Here is a 9,235-nt window from a genome sequence, read left to right on the forward strand (position 1 = left end):
CAGCTTAATGAGGGGCCGTCTATGATTCCAGATAAAGGAACCCAGCCAGCCATATAATTTACATAGAGCCGTCCTCGGCAGCATCACCAGAAGCATTCTCATAGGATATAGGAGAAGGCAGAATTTTAAGATGAAGGGCATGGTGTTTAGAGGGGATTTGAGGAAAACTGTTTTCACCCAGAGGGTGGTGGAGTTTTGGAATGAACTGCCTGGGAGAGAAGTTGAAGCAGGAAACCTCACAACTTTTAAAAATTACTTGGATAAGGCATAACATTCAAGTCAATGGTAGACAATTCCTGATAGGAAAGTCCTAGTGGGTTCCTGGAGACTCGAGTTCTTGCTCCTTCAGATCTCCATCCATTGCTAACATCTCAGGGTGCAGTCCTGGGCAGTGACAGCATGCTCTTCCCAACTGTCTAGTCCACTTGCAGGTCCTTCAATCCAACATATCGGGGTAATTGACAGGAACCATGTAGGGCAGCTGTGGATGGCCAATTCTTGACCATGGGCCCAGCTGGAGGTTAAAGATGACACCAGGAATTCCTGTGGGTAGTATTTCCAGCTGTGGTGGGTTGGGGAAACAATGAGCCATTGGCGCGTGGTGTAGAAGTAATGAAGTGCGTTTGGAAAGATAGCATGAGATATTGTGTTCGGGCCTACAAAGAGAAACCCTCCATGAGACTCACCAAGAATAACATTTGGCTATTTCTGGTAAAAGTCAACCCATTGTCAGACTGCAGAACAATAATCAAAAACTCAAAGAATTGCAGATGCTGGAAATCAGAAACAAAATCAGAAATTTCTGGAAAAATTCAGCAGGTGTGACAGCATCTTTGGAGAGAAAACAGAGTTAACATATCAAGTCCAGTAACCCTTCTTCAGAATTGTTCTGAGGAAGGGTCACTGGACCTGAAACATTAACTTTGCTTTTTCTCCACAGATGCTGTCACATTTGCTGAGTTTTTTCAATAATTTCTGATTTTTGTAGCAGAACAATAATCCATTGGTCCAGATTAAGAGAAGGCAAATTTAAGATCGATACCTTTAATTTCTTATTATCAAGGGAAAAGTTTTGATTTTGTGTACAGAACATGTCGTGCATCATTCCTCGTTGTTGTGGTTCTATTCGCCGAGCTGGGAATTTGTGTTGCAGACGTTTCATCCCCTGTCTAGGTGACATCCTCAGTGCTTGGGAAACTCCTGCGAAGCGCTTCTGTGATCTTTCCTCCGGCATTTATAGTGGTTTGTCTCTGCCGCTTCCGGTTGTCAGTTCCAGCTGTCCGCTGCAGTGGCCGGTATATTGGGTCCAGGTCAATGTGTTTGTTGATAGAATCTGTGGATGAGTGCCATGCCTCTAGGAATTCCCTGGCTGTTCTCTGTTTGGCTTGTCCTATAATAGTAGTGTTATCCTCAGTGCTTGGGAGCCTCCTGTGAAGCGCTTCTGTGTTGTTTCCTCCGGCATTTATAGTGGTTTGTCTCTGCCGCTTCCGGTTGTCAGTTCCAGCTGTCCGTTGCAGTGGTCGGTATATTGGGTCCAGATCGATGTTCTTATTGATTGAATCTGTGGATGAGTGCCATGCCTTTAGGAATTCCCTGGCTGTTCTCTGTTTTGGCTTGTCCTATCATAGTAGTAACAGAGAACAGCCAGGGAATTCCTAGAGGTATGGCATTCATCCACAGATTCTATCAACAAACACATCGACCTGGACCCAATATACCGGCTACTGCAGGGGACAGCTGGAACTGACAACCGGAAGCGGCAGAGACAAACCACTATAAATGCCGGAGGAAACAACACAGAAGCGCTTCACAGGAGGCTCCCAAGCACTGAGGATGTCACCTAGACAGGGGACGAAACGTCTGCAACACAAATTCCCAGCTCGGCGAACAGAACCACAACAACGAGCACCTGAGCTACAAATCTTCTCACAAACTTTGATCGTTCCTCATCCTCAATGTGTTAAATAGTGATCAGCAATTAGAATGGGTTCTCAGATGGAGCTGAGGTGATGGGAACAGCAAAAAGCAAAGGCATGCTGTATTGAAGGGACAGTCTGGGTATTGAAATGAAGTTATGTTAATTGCATCTCCTTATCTCCTTATCCAGAGTAGTAAATGAATAATAGAGGAGAAAGTGAGGACTGCAGATGCTGGAGATCAGAGCTGAAAATGTGTTCCTGGAAAAGCGCAGCAGTTCAGGCAGCATCCAAGGAACAGGAGAATCGACGTTTCGGGCATAAGCCCTTCTTCAGGAAGATAGGAACAGGAGTAGGCTATTCAGCTTTCGAGGATGTTCCTGCTATTCAAATGATCATGGCTGATCATTGAGCTCAGTACCCAAATCCTGCCCTTCCCCATATCCCATCATCCTTTTAGCCACAAGAGCTATATCTACCTCCTTCTTGAAGACTTTGACTCCCTGATCCCTGTTGCTGTTGCCAGGTAAACACAAGATTTGAAATCTGTATGGTTTCTGTATTACAATAAAAAATGATGCCTGGTATCTTTTTAACAGATCTGTATAACATGACTCACAATTCTGTTCACAATGTGTAATTTTCAGGAAGTGTCTGTGCATTTGATATTTACTTGCAGACAGCTTAGATTAGCATTTGGAAGAGAAGTGCCAAAAATATCACCCATGTGGGGACATATATATATATACAGGCAGCCTTTTGTATTTTCAGTATTGGGATTTCTGTTTTGTGTATAAACTGCAATTCTATACAACAATATTCAGTGCCTGCCACATGGCAGAGTATAATCCATCAGAGGCAATTCAGAGTTACTTGACAACTTGAGATTCATGAGATCGAGCTTCACTGGATAAAAGTAGGAAGTTGCCTTAGACATGTTTTACTTCCCTCGCTTCAGCGATTTTGATTGTCAGATGTTTGCTAAAGATCCAAGAAAGTCCAATACATCTCTCTCTGCTCCATATCACTCTCATAACCCCACTCAGAGCAAGCCTATGTAGAATTTTAAAACAATCAGTAAAAAATAAACTTAATTTGTGAGGAAGCATAATTGAACCAATGGAGCAAATTTTCAATGCCGTCAGTAAAAGTATTGCATTGCTAAATGTGCTTCAAAAGATGACTCTTTTTCAGGTCATGTTAATTTCATACAATATGGCAAGTTTGCTTTGGTTTCCTGCCACAGTATTGATTGTAATGTGTTGAAGTTCAGGAGTTTGATCGGAACAACAATTTGCATAAATGTTTCAATTTAAAAAAATTCCTCCAAATGGTTTAAGCAAATGAGAAGAAATGGTTACCGAGCTCTTGAGGAATAACCTGTATTTATCCAGCATCTTTCTCTTCATCTAGTTTGCTCTTATTAGAATTGCTAATCAAGGCTGATGTTATGACATCATAATTTCAATATTTATGCTTTCACAGGGCATGGGCATCACTGGCTTGGACAGGACATTCTCCACCTATCACCGGCCCGGAGAAGGTGACGTGAGCCACCTGCTTGAACAGATGCGTAATTCATAAAATCACAGAATAACAAAAGTGTTTTGCTGCAGAAAAAGGCCATTGCATCTGCTTCGGCTCTTGACCTCCTCTTGTACTTAAGTATCTGTACCCAGGTACCATGGTACCCAAGATGGCGCCATAGGTGGTGACTTGTAAACTTTCAATGTAATCATGTGGGCACATGTGACAATAAAGTGAATTTGAAATGAGCATGAAGGGGACTTTGCAGCTGATGGTGTTTTGTAGGTCTGTTGCGCTTTTTAGGTGGTAGACGGTGTGAATTTTGAAAATGCTGTCTAAGGTCTGCCCTAAAAACTTCCTCACAGGACTTTAATGACATTATTCTGTACCACACTCAACGCATACAGTCAACTGGGCTAACCCACATCCCCATAGCACCTTTCACAAACAGCAGAAGAAAAATACTTATAAAATGCTTTCAAGAAAAACAGGTGCCCAATAAACACAATCTGGCGATTCCTCAGAAATAACCCCAAACAAGCAGACACCAACACAACCAAAAAATATGGCCACATTACCTCAATCAAAGTGGTAATCAGAAATGACTTCCAGGCTACTCAGATCCCTTGGCCTCATGGTAGCCCATAAACCTACCAACACACTCAAACAGTGACAAATAAGCCTAAAGGATCCATTAGATACTACCAGCAAAACTAATGTCAATTCCAAAATACCGTGCAAGAACTGTAAAACACACTACATCGGACAAACAAGCAGGAAACTTACCACCAGGATGCATGAACACCAACTAGCCAGCAAAAGACACGACTTACTATCACTAGTTTCCATACATACATACATCACTTTGACTGGGACAACACACACATCCTAGGACAAGTGAAACAAAGACATGCACAAGAATTCCTGGAGACCTGCCATTCTAACTGGAACTCTACAATAACCACATCGATTTAGACCCCATCTACCTTCCTTTGAAAAATGGAACCGGAGATGACATTACCCACCTTAAGAAACCAAGACCTATCGATAGAGAGGTGGGACATACCACCAGCAATTCACCAGAGGCTCTCACTGAAGATGTTACCTAGTCATGATGATGAAACATCTGAAAATAAACCTTCCAGCTCAGTGAGCTAATTTATATCCACTTTTCATAATCTTCAAAAATCCCAATATATTCCACAATGACTGAATTATTTTTGAAATGTAGCTTTGGTAGATGCAAAACAAAAGTGATGTTGTGGAAAAATGGATTCTTACAAACAGCAAGTGAAAAGAACAGCCTATTAACCTGCTCCTGATGATATTGGTTGTGGGATGAACATTGGGATACGCAGAACTCCCTGCTGTTATAAAAATGCACTGGGAGTGAGACAGTGGAAAAAGAAGGTTTTGGCATTCTGAATTTGAAACTTTGTGCCTCTCCAGCTTGAGTAAGTAGCCAAAGGTGGAAAGAACAGAATGAATCCTAAGGTAAAAGGCGCAGGCTTATTGATTCAGGGAAAGAAGAATACATTCTATCTTCCTGATACTCAAGTGGAATATATTCCAATTCATGCATAGATTAATTACAGACGGGATGCCGAATTCAGTTTTAACAAAGTAAAATTGACTCAATGTCTGTGGATAATGTGACTGAAGAGCAACAAATAGATGAGGAAGTCAAGTGAGCAAAGGAAGAATCATTGTGGAAGAGTGGAGGTCACTATCCATAATGATAGAAAGGAATGTTCTATTCTGATATCAGTTGAGAGTGTGCAGGTCAGACAGTATCCAAGGAGCAAAAAAATCAATGTTTCAGGCAAAAGCCCTTCATCAGAATTTTTTATTTGTTGAAAGATGTAAGGAACCAACAAGTTTAGTCAAAAATGATCATTCTGTAATTTTTTCTATTTTTCAATGGATTTGTGGTGGTTTCTATCTTAGGTTGGAATCAAGAGTCAAATTATTTGTCTGAGGTTTTTTTAGTAAATCATTTTTCTTTGTGGCATGTATGAATTCATCAAAAACACTTTCTGAGAGGAAATAATTGATAACTGCTTCATCCACACTCCAGGGCAACTTAAGATTTTTGGAACAATATTCTTAATTATTTTGTTGGGTACTGGGGATGTTCTTCATTTACATGAAGTGGCCAGCACATAAGTATGACAGTGAGTTATTGCTCAGGAAAAGGGTGTGGGCGCAGGGTGTCCACATTAAATCGCAAAGCAGTTGAGGCGGCACGGTGGCACAGTGGTTAGCACTGCTGCCTCATAGTGCCAGAGACCTGGTTCATATCCCGCCTCGAAGGAAACCGGGTACTCTAGTTTCCTCCCACAGTCTAAAGATGAGCAGGTTCGGTGAATTGGCCATGCTAAATTGCCTGTAGTGTTAGGTGAAGGGGTAAACGTAGGGGAATGGGTCTGGGTGGGTTGCTCTTCGGAGGGTCGGTATGGACTTGTTGGGCTGAAAGGCCTGTTTCCACACTGTAAGCAATTTAATCTAAAGTTATGTCAGCCCAGATCAGGAGTTGGGGGGTGGTGTGGTGAAATCCTTTGTGGGGTGTCGACACTGCTTAGTATTCACTGAATAAATGTATTGTTTGAGCCTTCATTTATCTTTCTATTAAGTGCATTGAGGGCTAGTTAGCTCAGTTGAATGGATGGCTGGTTTGTGATGCAGAGTGACACTAACAGTACAGGCTCAATTCCTGCACTAACTGAGGTGACTATGAAGGAATCTCCTTCTCACCCTTTCTCCTCATCTGAGGTGAGGTAGTCCTTAGGTTAAACCCACATCAACCATCTGTCTCAGATGAATGAGTGGGATTATGGTGATTTTTCCTCTGATATTGTTCAACAACCTGTTCATTATTAACATGAAAGGCAATAAAATGTTTAAACTACCTGCACAGTTTAATATAGTATCAAAGTATAACTTCATGTTATGCGTGTACAATAAAGAGTTAAAATATTGTGAAAGAACAGAGCAAAAATGAAATCTGTACATAACCTTGCTGGAGACTTGCCGAGGCACCTGCAATATCTAAATTATGGATATAGGATAATTTAGTCTAATAAGTTTCCTAAAGACAGTTCTAGACAATGAACTAACACCTACATTTTGTGGTACTGGAAGGCAGCCAAGGAGTCTTATTACGTTTACCTGATGGAAATATAGGAGGTAATGATGTGAGGCCTTAACACGTGTAATGAGGATTGATTCAGTAAATTGTCCAAGGCAGGCAGACTGAACAATTGAGTAGCTGGGGCTCTGAACCACAAGATATCAGTTAATAATAGGCTTCCTTTTTGCAGCACTCAGGAGGCCATTATCGTAATTCAAGGATATCTCTTTTGTAGTTCCTTTCTATCTTTTTCATGGGTCTCCATATTCATCTTTGTCATGTCAATAATGGGACAAAGAAATAAAAAGCTCTAAGATCAACCGTTATAAGATAAAACAGTAACAGTTAAATTATGTCTTACTTTCTGCAAGTTTCAAAAAAATGGGTGCTGAGTTAACTGAGCATATTTTTCTTTATCATGGAAACATCATTAATCATCCTGCACATATCACAAAAAGGTTGATCAGGAGCTTTAAAGCAGTTGACACAATTCTAGAAGCTGACACCTTAAAGGATATAAACCTAACTAATAGCAGTTAGACCACGTGTTGTATTATGTCCAAAGTTTCATCAATCGTACCGAATTTTAAACCAAAGATTAGTGAATATTGGGTGTGGAGGGTAAGTGATGAATATTTGCGCTGCAAGAAAGTTTTGAATTGTAACTCTGCTTGATATATTATCCAATATTTTAGAGTCTACTATGAAGGTAGCAATGCATTCACATTTTACTATTTTTAAAGCAACATTCTCATAGCATTTTTAATAAAATAGAAGCAATGTGCTTTATGTCAAATGATGATTTTGAATGCACCAGCTGGAAACCAGAATTGAACTTTGAAAAACAAAACATTTTTAAACACAGTCAAGGCTAAACATGACTTGAATTCGATGTTAAATAGGGCCAACTTTATTTCTGACATATTTGTGATAAAATATAGACTATCAATTTCAACTTCCATCATCTGAATTTGATACTTGAGCCCTCCACGGCATAAATCTATTTTAAAGAAAAAAACATAGATTTAAAATTACAGCAGTGATCACCTGACCATAGATTGAGACATGTACAGGAAACCAGGCTGGAATAAGCAAAGTTATCTGAAATGAAATTAGCATTTTATAACAGAGATAGAGCTGGGAATGCATAAATAAACCATACTTCAGTAACTGATTCGTACAGCAGTAAGAAACAGAAGGGAAATTGATTTGTGCCAGCAAGGACAGCTCTCTGTGGGAAATGACTTTTGGACCACTCTCAGGATGCATGTTTCAGTTAGGTTTACTGTCAGAAACCTTATCTGTGTTTCTCAAGTCCAGTACAGAGACACACCAATGAGTCTACTTACCACTGAAAAACAGGGCAGGTGCTGTGTGTCTTCAAGGTGAGATGGAGTGTTGGAGAGAGTTCTGACAAAGGATACTACAGCATAACTCTCATTGTAGCCATTTTACATAGTGGCATGTCCATTTAGTAAGACCTCAGACCAGGGTTGGATGCTGTACTGTCCCTCTTTTTGCTCCTAGAATCTGGTTTGGTTGTTGAGCTGAGTGAAGGCAGCAGTAAGAGCAGAGCTACAATCTGGTGAGTGAATGCTAAAAGGCTTTCATGCACATAAGAAAATAAAAGGGATGTTAAGAGAGGAAATCTTCTGGCACCTACAGATTGAGCTCTCAGTTCCCTGTGCTCTGTGTCACTAAGACCTAACTCTTCCTGATGCACATGCTCAGTATCTGTACTTAGGGTAAAGGAATAGTTAACCCTTTACACCATTATTGCTCCCCTTCAAATTGTCCTTTCCCACAAATTATTAACCTCATGATCCATTTACAATTTTCATCCAGATTCTACATTCGGCCCTCTCCAGTCTCTTTGGCCTAAGGCATAAATTTCTAACAGCATTCCTGCTCATTTAGGAGGTGGTACAGGATGTATCTGTGCTTGGGGTGATGTCATCTTGGAATGTGGTCACGGTAGGCAAGGGCAGCAAATCTCATGGCAGCCAGTTCCTGGATTGAGGCATTTCACATAAACCTGAATCAGCAGTGAAGAATAATCACCAACAAACTGATTCAAAAGAAAACACTTCTGGAGTTGTTCAAGACAATCTATCATAAAGGAAGAAACCACACCTCAAGTCCTATCCTCATTGCTTTTACTGGTCAGTGATAGACAGAGCTAAGTGGTTCCACAACCAATTGTTCAGGTCTGAGCTCTGCAGTTCTACCACATCCAGTGGTGAATGGTGGTGGGCAATTAAACAACTCACTGGCGGAGGAGGCTCCACAAATATCCCCATCCTCGATGATGGAAGAGTCCAGCACATCAGTGTAAAAGGTAAGGCTGAAGCTTTTGCAACAACCTTCAGCCAGAAGTACTGAGTAGATGATCCACCTCTTCCAGTGATCCCCAGCATCACAGGTACCAGCCTTGAGCCAATTCGATTCACTCCAAGTGATATCAAGAAATGTTGGAGGCACTGGATACTGCAAAGGCAATACTTGACAATATTGTACTGAAGATTTGTGCTTCAAAACTTGACATGCCCCTAGCCAAGCCTCTTGCCCAGGTATGTCCTATACACAAAAGGCTGGTTACATTCAATGTGGCCAATTACCACCATGTCAATCCACTCTGAATTATCAGTAGAGTGATGAAAGG

At 40.9% G+C, this 9,235-nt stretch overlaps 1 long non-coding RNA gene across 2 annotated transcripts in view; it reads left to right on the forward strand.

The window, feature by feature from the left end:
* LOC122563404 overlaps positions 1-3,671 on the forward strand; it is a 58,439-nt gene extending 54,768 nt beyond the window's left edge. For both annotated transcript variants that reach the window (XR_006315583.1, XR_006315584.1), the window contains exon 3: positions 3,402-3,671. This is a non-coding gene — a long non-coding RNA (uncharacterized LOC122563404). The remainder of the gene's footprint in view (positions 1-3,401) is intronic.
* Positions 3,672-9,235: the final 5,564 nt, after the last annotated feature.

Source organism: Chiloscyllium plagiosum, chromosome 27, assembly GCF_004010195.1.
Source record: "Chiloscyllium plagiosum isolate BGI_BamShark_2017 chromosome 27, ASM401019v2, whole genome shotgun sequence".
Taxonomy (NCBI): Eukaryota; Metazoa; Chordata; class Chondrichthyes; order Orectolobiformes; family Hemiscylliidae; genus Chiloscyllium; species Chiloscyllium plagiosum.